The following is a 17,404-nucleotide window of genomic DNA, read 5'->3' as shown; positions in this document are numbered from 1 at the left end:
AAAAAAAAAAAAAACAGAGTCTCACTATGCCACTGTTGGTAAAGTGCCGTGGCATCACAGCTCACACCAACCTCAAACTCTTGAGCTTAAGCGATTCTCTTGCTTCAGCCTCCTGAGTAGCTGGGACTACAGGCGCCCACCAGAATGCCTGGCTATTTTTTTGTTGCAGTTGTCATTGTTTAGCTGGCCCAGGCCAGGTTCAAACCTGCCAGCCTAAGAGTATGTGGCTGACACCGTAACCACTGTGCAATGGGTGGCAAGCCAATCTGAGATGTCTCAGTGATAGAAGTGTTACATGTAGAGCAAAGATGTTTAAACTTTTTTGACATTTTACATTCTGTTTCATGTTTTACCTGCTTAATATAAAAATAGTGGTTTTAGTTCTTGAAAGTTAAATATTGTGCATCTCTTACTCACACACACATGCATACAACCACACAACCTATCGAAATTGATACTCTGGGAAGACAAGCCTTGTTTACACTGTGGCTTCACTAGTGTACCTTAGCATACCACTCTGTAGTCCAGTATGGAAAGCACAGTATTAAAGGAATTTTATTGCTATTCACTTTAAGGGAAGGAAAACAAGAAAGGTAACAAGAGATGTAAATGAAAGCTGAATAGCATTGTTCCAGCTTAATTTTTAGTTACTTTTTCTTAAAATGGTTTCAGAAGCTTTTCTATAATTATCTCATTTTATCTCAGAAGGAATAAAAGAAAGGGATAATAGTTTAGTTTTTTATCGTTTGTTTTGTTTTATTTTGAAACAGAGTCTTACTTTGTCACTGTTGGTAGAGTGTCGTGGTGTCATAGCTCACAGCAACCTCAAACTCTTGGGCACAAGAGATCCTCTTGCCTCAACCTGCCAAGTAGCTGGGACTACCAGCACCCACCACAGCACTCAGACATTTTGAGAATCAGGGTCTTTCTCTGGTTCAGGCTGGTCTTGAACTCCTGAGCTTAGGCAATCCTCCCACATCTGCCTCCCAGAGTGCTAGGATTATAGCTATGAGCCACCACACCCAGCAATAGTTTAGTTTTGTTATATGCTACATTAGAGATGCCTAGGAGCACCTGGAGCTTGGGAAAGAGGTCTTTCTGAGAAAACAGGTTTGGGAGTTGTCAGTTATTAAAGCCAAAGAAATAGATGGAGTGACTCAGGGTGTATATTTCTCAGAGGGAGAAAGGAGTGAAGTCAGACATTAGGGGACAGACAGGATGTACAACCTGCTCTCGCTGGGCCTAAAACTTACCGAATATGGTAGTGACTAAGAAGTTGTCTTTAAGAGTGGGAAAGGAACCTGAAAAATTCATCATAGTACCTAGCACAATGCCTTCTTTGTACATAAGAGGCACTCAATAATTATCAAATAAATTTATCAAGCATATTTCTTCTCTCTTCAAAGCAATGTGTTAGCATTGAGAATACAAGGATGACCCCTCAAAGGCCCAACAGACCAGTTGGAGAGACAGATCATAAACAAGTATAACATAGTAAGACTGGTACTTGAAAGTTGTGGCATATGAAGCATCCTGGAGTACCAAGAAAGTAGGTCAATGAAGAACTTCTCAGAAGAAACAATACTAGAGATGAATCTTAAAGAATGAATAGGAATTCATCAAGCATGAGAGACAGAAATCATTGGGAGGGCATTCCAGGCAGCAAGACCTGTAGGTATAAATGCACTGAATTATGAAACAGTATGGAGTGGTTGAGAAATTCCAAGTAAGTAATTTGGTACAGCTCAGGTTTAGTATATAAGAAAAAAGTGCAAGAAATGAAGCATGAAAGTCAGGCAAGATCGGATTACAAAAGGCCCTGTAAGACATGATAAAATGTTTGGATTTTATCCTGAAGACTAGGGGAAGCCACTGAAGGATTTTTAAATGGAGAGAAAAGGGATCATATTTACATTTCAGAAAGACATGAAAATATTTCATTCTTGCATCAGACTGGAAGATGGTTTGGAGGGATAAGATTAGAAGCCAGGAAACCAAATAGGATTCTAGTTCAGCTAGCCAAGGGGGGGTGTTGGAAAACTAGATTAGACCAAAGCCATGAAGGATGGAGAGAAACTGACAGATCAAAAGGCTATAGAAAAAGTAGAACAGGTCAGACATTGTGAATGGTTACATGAGATAAGGGGAAAAGCTAAAAGTCAAGAATCAGCTAGACATGGTAGCTCATACCTATAATCTTAGCACTTTGAGAGCCCAAGGTGAGAAGATTGCTCAAGGCCAGGAATTCAAGTCCAGCCTAAGCAAGAGCAAGACCTCATCTCTACCAAAAGCTAGAAAAATTAGCCAGCTGTAGTGGCACATGCCTGCAGTTTCAGCTTCTTGGGAGTCTGAGGCAGGAATATTGTTCAAGCTCAGGAGTTTGAGATTGTGGCAAGCTATAATAGTGTCATTGCACTTTAGCCTAGGAGAGAGAGCAAGATCTTGTCATCAAGGATAGTACTCAGTTCCTGTTTGGACATTTAGGTAGAGAATTATATTCACAGACAATGAGAATAGCAGAGGAGAAGTAGATCTAGGATAACTGTGATGAATTTTATTGTAGACATATTTATGTTAAGAAGCTATTTTGGTAACAGTCGTTCTAGAAATCAGAAGATATACATGTATGTAAGTAAGTAATTTTCAGACTTGAAGGTCATACACACATACATGAGAAGTAAAGCAACTGGTTTAGATGAGATTTCCCAGACAGAGAGTAAGGACAGAGCCAACAAAAGGCCAGACAGAAGATGCTAAAAAAAGAGACTACAAATAGAACACAGGTGTCGCAAAATCCAGAGGAAGGAGTGTCAAAAACACCAGTGTATGTTTATCCTCTTACTTACTTCAGTTTCCTCCAATATCCTCTTACTTCAGTTTCCCCCAATAGATAGTGAGTTTGGGGGAGCAGACATTAGCTATTCTCAAAACCTAATGTTGGCCAGACTCCAAAGTAGTGGTTAAATGAATATCTTTGGCCACTGGACTTGGAAATTATAACATTCACTGTTGACCTCTGATAGAACTGTCTCTTGAGAGGAGCAAAAGCAGAGACTGTTAAGACAACACAAGAAGTTTGGTGACAACAAAAAGGAGGACAGGGTAGAGACACATCAGCAATTTGAAAGGGCAACACATTTAAAAAGTGAATTTTGAAAAGTATTTTATAATAAGCACTTTTGCCAGGCCTTAGTTGTAGAAACAGACATTGAAGGGTATGTATAAGTTGACAAAAAATATCAAAAATCTTAGGTTGAGGACAAGGTGGATGGAGCTTTCTCCTTATTCCTTGTTTTAGCTTCTATTGTACCTCCACCTTTGTGTGAAGCCCCTTCTCTTTTGGAACTTGAGACATTGGTTGTATTATCTCATCCTGATGGTACCAGCCTTATCTGCTAAGGGATGAGGAGTCTAGAGTACCTGCTGACCCACCTCAGGAAGCCAACTGGCAAATCTGCAGTTTAAGCATGTCTAATTTTGAGGAGAAAGCATGTACAGTATGTAGCCCATTCACAAAATGCACCATTAAACTCAGTCAACCAGAAGCCTAACAGGATAGGGTAGAGCAGACAGAATGCCATAAATTGAAAACATAACTGAGAGCTCAACATGGAACTAAGCACAGAGTTTTGAAAAACCATATCTCCCTCCATTTTCTTTTTTATAAGAAGCTGGACAATGAGAGCTAGGGGTGGAGGAAGACTGCTCCTAGTCACTGAAAACTATCTCCACTTTTCTTAACCCCTCTACATTACCTTCACCTCTTACTATCAGCACTTAACCTCATTGCCTACTTCTTAGAAAAAGAAAAAAAAAATGGAAGCTGTAAACATAGTCTCTTCAATTCTTTATCTTCTTAACTCTTATTTGCACCAAGACACTAGGCGGTGAATTGAAAGTATATTTACTGAAGTCAGTTCAGCCAAGCTACCCAAAGGCCAATTCACCAAATTTTTTGAACTTAGCAACTTAAAAATATTTGCTTTTGGACAACAAATTCTAAATTGGCAAAATTATCAATTCACCAAAAATTTATTTCTATTAGTGACTTATAAAGTTTATAGCAATGGGGTTGCATGAAAAGGTTTAATAACTTTGTCGATTCTCTTCTTTAATATTTTCAATTGGTTTCAATTTGACTTTGTGTACTTATAGTTTTACTAATGTCTCTTCATTAGGTTTTTTTATTTTATTATTTTTACTATTTTTATTTGTTTTGAGACACAGTCTCACTATGTCACCCTGGGGTGAGTGCTGTGGTTTCATAATAGTTCATTGCAACCTCAGACTCTTGAGCTTAAGTGATCCTCTTACTTCAGTTTCCCAAGTACCTGGAACTACAGGCACCTGCCACAATACCCAGATAATTTTTCTATTTTTAGTAGAAATGGGGTCTTGCTCTTTTTCTGGCTGGTCTCAAATTCCTGAGCTCAGGTGATCCACCCGCCTCAGCCTCCCAGAGTGCTAGGATTATAGACATGACCACCATGCCCAGCCTCTTCTTTAGATTTGTTATGCAGCATATTTTAATAAAACTCCATTGTGTGAGTCTTGTGTGTGCCACACACTTTATACACTTATTATTCCGATGCCTAAAATAAATAGGTAATGTTTATTTGATCAAGCTTATAAATACATTCATGAATTTAAAATAATTAAAATGAGCACTTTCTAACTCACTCTGTGGAGCTAGTATTATCCTAATACTAAAACCAGACAAAGACATAACAAAAAAATAAAAATATAGATTAATATCTCTTTTGAATTTACATGCAAAATTTCTCAACAAAATATCAGCAACCAAATCCAACAGCCCATAAAAGGAATGATTCACTATGCTAAGGGTTTATCCCATGAATGCAAAGTTGGTTTACTATCCTAAAATCAATTAATATAATACACTATATCAGTATAATAAAAAATGAAATCACATGATCATCTTGGTACACACAAGAAAAACATTTGACAAAATTGGACACCTTTTAATCACAAAACATTCAATAAACTAGAAATAAAGATAACTTTCTAAACCTAATAAAAGACACATGTGGAAAACCATACCTGCTATCATACTGAATCTTAAAAGACTGTATGATGTCCCCCTAAAATCACTAACAACCCAAGTATGTCCACTCCTGCTGCTTCTATTCAACATTGTACTAGTGGTTCCACCAGGGCAATTAGACATGAAAAATTACTTATTTATTAACATTTAATAAGACATTTATTTTGGAAAGGAAGAAGTAAAACTATCTCTAGTCACAGACAATGTGGTCTTGAATATAGAAAATCCAAAGGAATTCACATATACAAAAAAAAACCTTTTAAAATTAATAAGTTTAGTAAGGTTACATGGTGCAGAAGGGATATGCAAAAATCAATTGTATTTCTACAGAGAGGCAAGGAACAACCCAAGAAGGAAATTAACAAAACAATTCTATTTACGATAGCATCAAACAGAATAATATGCTTAGGAATAAACTTAACACAAGAAGGAAAAGATTTATAGAGAAAACTGAAAACCAACCCTGGGTCATCTCAACTCAAAGAGAGCATCTCCAAGACACGTTGTCATGAACCTAACAAAAGTCAAGATAAAAGAGAAAATTTTGCAAGCAGCCAGACTTAAGCACCAATTGACCTATAGGGGAAGATCCATCAAGGTGACAATAGACTTTTCAGCTGAAGCTTTTCAAGCTGAAGAAAATGGTCATCTACTTTTAACCTTCTTAAATAAAACTATTTTCAGCCCAGAATTCTATATCCTGCTAAGCTAAGCTTTAAAATTGATGGAGAAATCAGATCTTTTACTGATATGCAAACATTGAGGAAATTCACCACAACAAGACCAGCTCTACAGGAACTACTTAGACCTATTCTCCACACTGAACATCACAATGGTTCACCAGCAAAGTAAACACCCAGAAACTAAAGGACAACACCTAGCTTCCATAATTATTTAAAAGATAAAACTAAACAATGGACTTAGGATGGAATAGAACTCCATCACAATTACTAATTCTCTCAATAAATATAAATGAACTTGAATTCCCCACTGAAGAGGAGACTGGCTGACTGAATAAAACAGTATATGCCATTTATAAGTTGTCTCCATGAAAGACACCCAGCATCAAAAGACAAAACTAGACTCAGAGTGAAGGGACAGAAAACAATATTTCAGGCAAATGGAAATTAAAAGAAAGGAGGGGTCACAATCTTATATTCAGATACAAGTGGATTTAAAGCAACTAAAGTCAAGAAAGATAAGGATGGTCACTTCATACTGGTCAGGAACAATATAAGAGGACATTTCCATTCTAAATATTTATGCATCCAACATAACTGGTCCCAGATTTATGTAACAGATCTTGATTGGCCTGAGCAATATCATATCCCATAACACCATAATAGCCAGGGACTTTACAAGCCCCTCTCACAAAGCTCAACAGATCATCTAAACAGAAACTAAACAAAGATACAAGGGACTTAAACACAACCCTAGAACAACTGGACCTAGACCTATCCAGAACACACCATCACAAAGCTAAGTAATATATGTTATTCTCATCAGCCCATGGAACATTCTCCATAATACATCATATCCTAGGACACAAATCAAACCTCAAGAAAATCAAAAAAATTGAAATTACACCTTGTATTTTTTCAGACTACAAGGCAATAAAGGTAGAACTCAACACCAACAACAATTTGCATCCCCACAAAAAGACATGGAAATTCAACAACCTTATGCTGAATGATAGTTGGGTCAAGGAAGAGATAAAATAGAAATTTATTAACTTCCTCAAACATAACAACAATGAAGACACAAGCTACCAAAACCTCTGGGATACTGCAAAAGCAGTCATAAGAGGGAAATTTATTGCATTAGATGCCTACATCCAAAAAACAGAAAGGGAACACATCAACAACCTAATGAATCATCTTAAGGAGATGGAAAAGGAAGAGAAATCCAATCCAAAACCTAGCAGAAGAAAAGAAATAACCAAATTTAACTCAGAAATAAATGAAATTGAAAACAAAAGAATCATTCAGAAAATTAATGAAACAAAAAGTTGGTTCTTTGAAAAGATAAATAAAATTGATAAACTATTGACCATATTAACTAGAAATAGACAAATAAAATCATTAATAACCTCAATAAGAAATGAAAATGGGGAAATAACAACTAATACCACAGAGATACAAAAGATTCTTTCTGACTACTACAAAAATCTCTATGCCCCGAAATTTGAAAATATGGAGGAAATGAACCAATACTTGGAATCACACTATCTCCCTAGACTTAACCAGGAAGGAAATAGATCTCTTGAATAGAAGTTATTCCAAAACATTGAGAAGGAAGGAACTTGCCCCAAAGTTCTATGATGCAAACATCATCCTGATACCAAAACCAGGAAAGGACTCAATGGAAAAGGAGAACTATAGACCAATTTCTCTAATGAATATTGATGCCAAACTACTCAATATGATTCTGACTAATAGACTGCAACTACACATTAGAAAATTATATATCATGATCAAGAAGCCTTTATCTCAAGGATGCAAGGCTGGTTTAATATATGCAAATACATAAATGTAATTCCCCATATCAATAAAACCAAAAACAGGGATCATATCATCCTCTCAATAGATGCAGAGAAAGCCTTCAATAAAATTCAGCATCCTTTTCTAACAAGAACACTGAAGAATACAGGCATAGGTGATATATTGCTTAAGTTGACTAAAGCCATCTGTGACAAACTCACAGCTAACATCATGCTGAACAGAGTAGAACTGAAAGCTTTAGAATTGGAACCAGTCAAAGTTGTCCACTATTGCCCCTACTATTCAACCTAGTTCTACAAGTTCTTAAAACTGGAACCAGACAAAGTTGTTCACTATTGCCACTACTATTCAACTTAGTTCTAGAAGTCCTAGCCAATGAAATCAGACAAGAGAATGATATTAAAAGCACACAAATGGGAACAGAGGAGTCAAATGCTTGCTCTTTGCTGATGATATGATCTTATACTTAGAAAATCCCAGAGACTCAACCAAAGACTCCTGAAAGTGATCAAGAAATACAGTAATGTTTCAGGGTATAAAGTCAATATTCACAAATCAGTAGCCTTTGTATACTCCAATAATGGCCAAGTTGAGAAGCTAATCAAGGACACAATTCCTTTCACAGTAGCTTCAAACAAAATGAAATACCTAAGAATATACCTAACAAAAGAGGTTAAGGATCTTTACAAAGAGAATTATAAAACCCTAAGAAAAGAAATAGTAGAAGACATTAACAAATGGAAGAACATGACCATGCTCTTGGCTGGAACGTATCAACATTTTTAAAATGTCTAATCTACCCAAAGAAATCTACAGATTTAATGCAATCCCCATTAAAATACCAACATCATACTTTGAAGAACTGGAAAAAATAATATTTCATGTTGTATAAAACCACAAAAAGACCCATATAGCAAGGCAATTTTTAGTAATAAAAGCAACACCAGAAGCATCACTGTACCAGACTTCAGGTTACATTACAAATCCACAGTAATCAAAACAGCATGATATTGGCACAAAAACAGAAATATAAATATATGGAACATATAGAAAACCAAGAGATGAAACTAGTCTCTTAATGCCATCTGATCTTTGATAAACCAAACAAAGGCATATCCTAGGGAGAAGAATCCCTATTCAACAAATGGTGCTGGGAGAATTGGATAACCACATGTAAAAGACTAAAACTGGACCCACACCTTTTACCACTTACAAAAATTGACTTGAGATGGATAAAAGATTTAAATATAATACATGAAACAATAAAAATCCTGGAAGAAAACTGGGAAAAACCCTTGATAATGTTGTGCTGGGGAAAGATTTACAAAGAAGAATTTAGTGGCAATCACAACAATAACAAAAAGTAACAAATGGGACTTACTAAAGCTGAAAAGCTTCTGCACAGCTAAGAACACAACAATTAAAACAAAAAGACAACCTTCAGAATTGGAAACAATATTTGCATGTTATGAATCTGACAAAAGAATGACAAGTAGAATCTACAGAGAACTCAAACTAGTCTACAAGTAGAGAGCAAACAGTCCCTTCTACCACTGGGCAAGAGACATGAACAGAATGTTCTCAGAGGAAGATAGACAAATGGCTAGCAAACATTTGAAAAAATGCTCATCATCCCCGATTATAAGAGAAATGCAAATCAAAACCACCCTTAGATATCACCTAAACCCAGTGAGAATAGCCCCCATCACAAAGTCTCAAACCTGCAGATGCTGGCATGGATGTGGAGAGAAGGGAACACTTTTACCCTGCTGGTGGGACTGCAAACTAATACAAACTTTTTGAAAGGAAGTATGGAGAATCCTCAAAGAACTCAAATTAGACCTCACATTTGATCTTGCAATCCCATTACTGCAAATTAATACAACTTCTTTGGAAAGAAGTATGGAGAATGCCCAGAGAACTCAAATTAGACTTCCCATTTGATCCTGTAATTCCATTACTAGGCATCTACCCAGAAGAAAAGAAAAATTCTTTTTACCATAAGGACATTTGCAGTAGATTGTTTATTGCAGTTCAATTTACAATCACCAAAATGTAGAAACAATCTAAATGCTCACCAACCTAGAAATGGATTAACAAATTGTGGTATATGTATACCATGGAATACTATTTAGCCATTAAAAATATGAAGACTTTTACTGCTTTTGTATTAACATTGATGGAGTTGAAACACATTCTTTTTACTAAAGTATCACAAGAATGGAGAAGCAAGTATCCAATGCATTCAATACTAATATGAAGCCAGAGGGTGATCTAATACATGCCCACATAAGAGAAAAACTCAAATCAATTCAAGGTGAAGAAAGAAAGAAAAGAAAGAAAGGAAAGGAAGGAAGGGAGGGAGGGTGGGATAACCAAAAATCTTGAAAATGAGTTGGAGGATTCACACTTCCTGATTTGATTGATTGAGTGAGACAGGGTCTCACTCTTGTGCAGGCTGGAATACAGTGGCATCGTCATAGCTCACTGTAACTTCACTAACACCTGGGCTTAAGTGATTCTCCCTGCCTCTACCTCACAAAGTGCTAATATTACAGCCCATTCCTAGGTTTTAAAACTTACTACAAATTAATCAACAGTGTATGGTACTGGCATAAGAATAGACATGTATATCAATCAAATAGAACTGACAGTGCACAAATAAACCTTTCTTTACATTTATGTTCCATTCATTCTTTTAAAAGATGACAAGAAAATTAAATGGAGAAAAGAAATATTTTCAACAAATGATGCTGGGACAACTAGATAATCACATGCAAAAGAATAAAGTTGAAGCCCCTACTTTCTTAACACACACAAAAATTAACTAAAATGGATAATTGACCTAAATGTAAGCACTGATACTATTAAAACCCTTAGAAGAAAACACAAAAGTAAACTTTCTTGACCTTAGCCACTATTTTCTGGTGTCTTAGTTATGACACCAAAATTATAAGCAACAAGAGAAAAATTAGTTAATTGGACTTCATTACAATTAAAAATGTTTTTGTTTCAAAGCACACCATCAAGGAAATGAAAACTCACAGAATGGGAGAATATATTTGTAACTCACATATTTGACAAAAAACTTGTGTTTAGAATATGTAAAGAAATCTTACTAGATAAGAAAAAAAACTAAATCACTTAAAAATGGTCAAAGGATTTGAATGGACATTTCTTCAAAGACATACAGCTAGTTTCTGGTTTGACAAGAACTGGGAGCCCCCCACTGTGAAGCCTGGAAAAAATTTCTTCATACTTCCAGCAGGGGGACAGAAATAGTATAATAAAAAATTTGAAATATGCCCAGAGTTCTCTGATTTCCTTAAATGGCCTGCCCTCAAGAAGAACTACCTTATTTTATCAGAGCTTAACCAACTTCAGTTTTACCAAAGCCTAACCAACATGGGGGAAGAGAAGTACTCAAGTTATCCTCCTCTAGCCTTCCTCTCTTTCTAAAGTGGGGAGAGGGGAGCTCAGAAGCACTTATGAAGGTCATAGCCCAGGAACATAGATCACTAAAAGACTGAAACCTAATCATAGGACTATAGACTGCTTCCCTTCTCCACCCCTACTCTCTCCCTGCATCATTAGCTCCCAATAACAGCTACGAGAACTGCAAGCTTCACATCCTATTTAAGAAGGAGTCACTAGGAAAACCCAAGGACAAAAGGCAAGACAAAAACAAGAATACTAGAAGAAAATTTTAAGCCTCTAATACTGTTAGAGTAGGAGTCCAGGAGACTGGGCTGAGACTGGATACAGGGGATTGAATATTAGGTGTAGGTGTTAAAGTAAACAACCCTCAAGCAGAAACTACCTGGAAGGGCTAATAACCATAGGCAAATACTGTCTTCACTGAACTGGCTTTTCATTGATCTCTGTGACTTTCCATGAACTTTGGCTAATTACAATATCATTTACATTGCAGTTTTAAAATTTCTCAGCCTTTAAAATCACCATGACAGTTTTGAGACAACCATAATAAGGTATAAAAATGAGAGAGAACCCAATCCTAGGAATTACTACCCACATTCTTAATAAAAGCCATCCCCCTAGCTTTGTATATTCCTTCCCTTAGTTAGTACTCAAAAGACCAAAAACCTCTTCCTTCCAGTGCAACTGCTCTTTTCAAGCCTGCCTACTCTCTTTCTCTTGAAAGCATATTTTCACTTTCAATTAAAAAAAGCTGTCCCTTGCTTGATTTAAGTGGTGCATCCTGAAATTCTTTTCCTGAGAATCACTGGGGGCGGGGATGGGGGGTGCTCCATTTGGAGGCCCTAACAATGCCAGAGCTACAGTAACTAGTAAACACAGCCTAAATCCTATCCAGATAAATGCAAAACCTCACATTAAAGGCCTGTCTACCTTAGTTTCTTTTACTTGATACTTCATGTCATTTCAACAAAAAATTACAAGGCATGGTAAAAAGCAAAAAAAAAAAACCCACAATTTGAAAATACAAAGGAAGCATCAGAATTAAACTCAAAAATATGGGACGTATTTTGAATTCTCAGACTGAAAATTTAAAATAACTACAGTTATATTTTACGGGCTCTAATGGAAAAAGTGGGTAGCATACAAGAACAGTGGATAATTAAAGCAGAGCAAAGGAAACTCTAAAAAACAATCAAAAGGAAATGTTTGAGATTAAAAACATTGTAATGGAAATAAAGAATGTCTTTGACTGGACATGACCGTCAGCAGACTGGACATGGCCAAGGGAAGAATCAGTAAGCTATCTATAGAAACTTCCCAAACTGAAAAGCAAGAAGAAACAAAGAATGGAAAAAGGGCTGAGTGTAGTGACTCATGCCTGTAACACTATCTAATTAGGAGGCTGAGGTGGGAGGATCACGTGAGCTCAGGAGTTCACGACCATCCTAGGTTCAAGACACCATCTCTAAAAAATGAATAAAAATTAGCCAGGCATGGTGGTGGATGCCTATAGTCCCAGCTAGGAGACTAAGGTGGGAGGATTGCTTGAGACCAGGAATTTGAGGTTGCCATGAGCTATGACTATGTTATTGCACTCCAGCCTGGGAAACAAGAATATCCAACTACTGTGGGAGAATACCAAATGGCATGACATATGTGTAATGAGAACACCAGAGAAGAGTAAAGAGAGAATGGAAAAGCAGAAATATTTCAGGTAATATCGACTGAGAATTTTCTGAAATTAATGACAGATAGCAAGCCACAGATCCAGAAAGCTCAGAGAGCACCAAGTATAATAAATATTGAAAAAAATCTATGGCATACCATATGCAAAACACAGGAAATCAAAACCACAAGATACCACTTCACAACCAAGTAACATCTAAAGATAACAATTATTGGCAAGTTATGGATAAATTGGAGCCTTCACACACTGCTTGTGGAAATGTAAAGTGGTAAAGCTGTTTTAGAAATAGTTTGGCAAATTTCTTCAAATAATTCCTTAAAATGTTAAATAGAGTTATATATAATACCAGCAATTTCACTCCTGGGTATACATGTATAACCAAGAGAAAAGATATGTTCTCACAAAAACTTACATACAAATGTTCATAGCAGCAGTATTTATGCTAGTCCCAAAGTGAAAACAACCCAAATGCCCATGAACTGATGAATGGATAAACAAAATAAAGTATATCCATACAAGGAATATCACTAGGCCAAGAAATGAAGTTCTGATACATGCTACATCATGGAGGTCTACTGAAAACATTATGCTAAGTGAAAGCAGCCAGATGCAAAAGGCCACATATCATACAATTCAATTTATGTGGAATGTCCAGAATAGGCAAATTCATAGAGATAGAAAGCAGATTACTGGTTTCCAGGGTTAGAGGGAATGAAGTAACTGCTAATGGACATGGGATTTCTTTTGGGGTGGTGAAAATATTCTGGAATTTTATTGTGGTGATGACTACACAACTCTGTGAATATACTAAAAACCACTGTAAACTGTATAGCTTAAAAGGATGAACTCTATGGTGCGTAAACCATATCTCAATGAAACAAAAGCTGTTACTTAAAAAAAATACAAAGTAAAAACTTAACTATTTAGAAGGGCTACCATAATCAATAACAAGGAAAAGCAGGATCCTCCAAAAATATAATTTTCCTATTGTGATATGAGTGGAATTGGCAGAAATTTTGCAAATGTTTCTCAGTTATCATTATGTAGGAGACTCGTTTACGAATGCCCATCATGGTATTTAGGAAAAACTGTCTTGAACTAATGAGTTTATAATAGAATTTATATCATTAATTTTATCACTTACTATGGTAACAATTATACTGTTTATCGACCAGTATAGAAATATGTTATGGTCATATTTCCCCTCATATCTATATATCTATTAAAATTATAAATGCACAAAAACGTTAAAGAAAAAAGCGAACTGTTGGATTGAAAATATTTTGGAAGAGAGAATCCTCCCCCAGATCGTTTAATTGTTTATAAATTTTTTTACATTGAGTCATTGCACAACACTTGTAGAGTAAAATGCACAAGAAATTCCCATCCCCAAAGTCACAGATCCAAAATAAGGAAAAACTTAGAATACACTGAGCCTTGGCCAGCCATGGCAAAATGACTTCAGTGGAACAGCTGCAAAAAAGTTAAAAGTAAAACGAAGATAAACTAAACTTTAAATTATCAATTGATACTTTGTAGAAATCTTCAAAAGTGGTTAAAATCAGCCTAACCATGCAAACTGTTGTAAACCTTACACCTAATTAAAAGAAACAAAATTTTCGCGAATTGACAAAATTGGTAAAATTTAGCAAACTGATTGCTCTGTGAACTGAAATCCACAGAAATGATTTTCCTTCTTCCCATCTCAGGGAAGAGTAATCCTTCCTCTTCTCCACATTTAATCCCTCCTTCTGTGTTCTACATTCTCTGTCCTACGCGTTCTCTGGCTCTTGTTCTGTTACAGAGAATCAGCAGTTTCCTTTTTCTTTCCTAAAGTCTAAAAGGAGTTGAAGTCTTTCAGAGCCTGGAACATATCGTAACTCTTCAAAGATCCCAACTCAAACGGTGCTGGACTCTGCCCATTTTTTAATTCTCTTGCTCACTTGGTCCAGGGCTGGGCTCTACTAAGGAGTTCTAATGACTTGTGTTTTGAATAGGCTGCTAAGGCTAGGAGTGGTCTGAAACCAAGCACTGATGCTATCCAGTGCCTCCTGCTCACTAAGAAGGAACAGATGAATAACAAGAGCCAGTGAAGATTGCCTCTCCTCCTGTCATTCAGAGTCACTGTTCATAAGCCAGGTCTTTTTGGGCCATTTAATTGCCCCCCCCACCACCACCACACGCACACATACTGAGCTGCCTTACCTTGTCTCTAGTTAACTGGTCTCCCACTGCTTCCTTGCCTTTTAGCCCTTCCCATTGTGGACCTGCAATTTTTCCTGATCTGAAATCTCCATTTCATGGTGACAAACCCTGGGATTTTCAGCCCCTTTATACATCTTTGAGCGTCCACTTCCTATGTAAGAGATCTGGTTTCATTTAAATACTCCACTTCCGCACATTCTTCCACACATGTGGGGAGGAGAGGGAAGGACTCACCACTCTCCAGACTCCCCAGGGCCCAAACAGAGACGACTATTTATTCATCCTCACCTGCCAACCTTTGAGAATCCTGCCATTGTATTATACAAACCTCTACTCTCTCCACTGTTGTCATGAAATGACTTTCCATCTTTTTTATCAAGGTATTAGGCATAGTTGTGCCTATATCCTTTGTTCTCTCACTAGCATCCTCAACTCCTCGGTCCTTTAGGAGCCATAATTCACCTTAACAGTTTCCCCACTCCTTTAAAAATTTCCTCAGGATTTTTCACATATTGCCTCCCTCATGCTCATTTTTCACAAAAATCCCAACTCCTCTCCAGAGAGAATAAAATCATCAGGTAAGATGGCCTTAAATTCCTGCCCTGTCCACCTTCCTCCCCCACTGCCATATAACCTCACACACACACTTTACTTAATCTGCATTCTCATTCATTTTCCCTTTCACTCTTGAAGGAAGAGATACTCCTTTTCCTGGTAAAGACCAATCTCTTTTTGTTGTGGTTAATTCTTCAGCCCTTTCTCTCTCCTCTGGGACCTTGTACCATTCTCTCTATCAGCTTCTTACCCACAGTACTAAACATGCTCCTGTTGTTTTCTTCCAGACAGCTCTCCTTCAACCCTTCCCCCTCCCCACTTTTCCTACCAAACCCCTATTACCTATCTTCTCTCTCTCTTTGCTTCTGTACTTAAAGAGTATCAGTCCTTGCTTCTTTTTTTTAATCACTAATATAATTTCTTTATTTATGAGCAGCAAATCCCTTCATATCAGTCATTCACTTAAAAAAATACTCACTTAATATCACTTATGTGCAGGCACAGCATATTATGTGCTATTATAGTGAACAACCAGGTTCACTGCTTAGTAGAGTGTATAGATATTTAACACCAGAAAGAATGTAAACTTGCAACTATAATATTGCCACAAAGAAGAACCAGGTATTATGACAGGCCATTATATTGGAATTTGACCCAGTCAGAGAGGTCAGGGAGGATCTCTGTGATGAACTGATGATTCAGCTAAGATCTGAAGGTTAAATGAGAAATCATGTAATAGAGGAAGGGACCAAATTATGCCCTGTGCAAGACAAGTGTATGTCAAAGCATTTTTAATACTCAGTCTGAATGGGAGTTGTCATCTTTTAAGTGACCTTGCCTCCTACTCCCAAGGTTGATCTGGATGTGTACATGACTCAGCCCAGGCCAGTAAGAGTCTTTCCCCAGGATTTCTAAATTTGTTGTTGTTATTAGACCTATTTTGTAAACTAAGTACATACATAATATTGATTTGAACAATGACTTTAAAAATCAATAGGAGGGAGAAGAGACAAATCTTCCATACAGAAGAATTCCAGATAATAAATATTTTAATATATATCATATGTACTCTCCTACGAGGTGGAGCTTAATGTCCTCCCTCCATGTATAGGACTTAGTGACTTAATTCCACAGAAAAGATTATGAAATGGGAAAAAAGGTAGCTTTACAGTAGAGAAACCTACAGTAGAGTAGATACAACCTTAACTCAGTGACTAAGGCTACATCACCAGTGAAAATTCATGTTGATATCATGTATTCATTGATATAACACAATAAGAAGGGTACTTCACCACCTCTATTCTAATCATAAGGAAAACGTCAGAGAAATCCAAATTGAGAGACATTCTACATAATTCCTGCACAGTACTCTTCAAAACTGTTAAGGTCTTCTAAAAAAGGAAAGATGGAGAAACTGTGGTAGACCAGAGGAAACTAACTAAACATTACGACTAAACAATTTGGCATCCTGGATTGAATCCTTGGACAGAAAAAGGACATTAGTGGAAAAACTGGTAAAATCAGAACAAAGTCTAGAGTTTAATTAATAATAATGTACCAGTGTTAGCTAATGTTAATTAGATAAAACTGAGTGGATAGTACATGGGAACTCTTGCTACTATCGTTGTAACTTTTCTATAAATCTATAAATCTAGAATGATTCCAAAATAAAAAGTAGATTTACAAAATCAATCAGAGAAAATGAAGCTGGCAGGCAAAATAAAATGAAAAAGGAAACCAGAGATACGAGAAAGTCTTGTTGGTATCTATGTTTCAGGTTCCATTTGCCAGTCATCTCCCAGGTTTGGTTACCTGGGCCAATATACCTACCCTATTTCCTAAGCTAATTCAAGTTGAGTTTCTTAAGTATACAATTAACTTTTCACTCTTATACATTATCGCTACTGTTTTACCTCCTTAATGCTTTGCCTCCCTGTGGTCTAGTATCTTTCC

This window comes from Otolemur garnettii, unplaced genomic scaffold (genome assembly GCF_000181295.1).
Source record: "Otolemur garnettii isolate 467f Iridium unplaced genomic scaffold, OtoGar3 scaffold00001, whole genome shotgun sequence".
Classification (NCBI taxonomy): domain Eukaryota; kingdom Metazoa; phylum Chordata; class Mammalia; order Primates; family Galagidae; genus Otolemur; species Otolemur garnettii.
The sequence above is the reverse complement of the archived record's forward strand: the minus strand, read 5'-3'. Positions refer to the sequence as shown.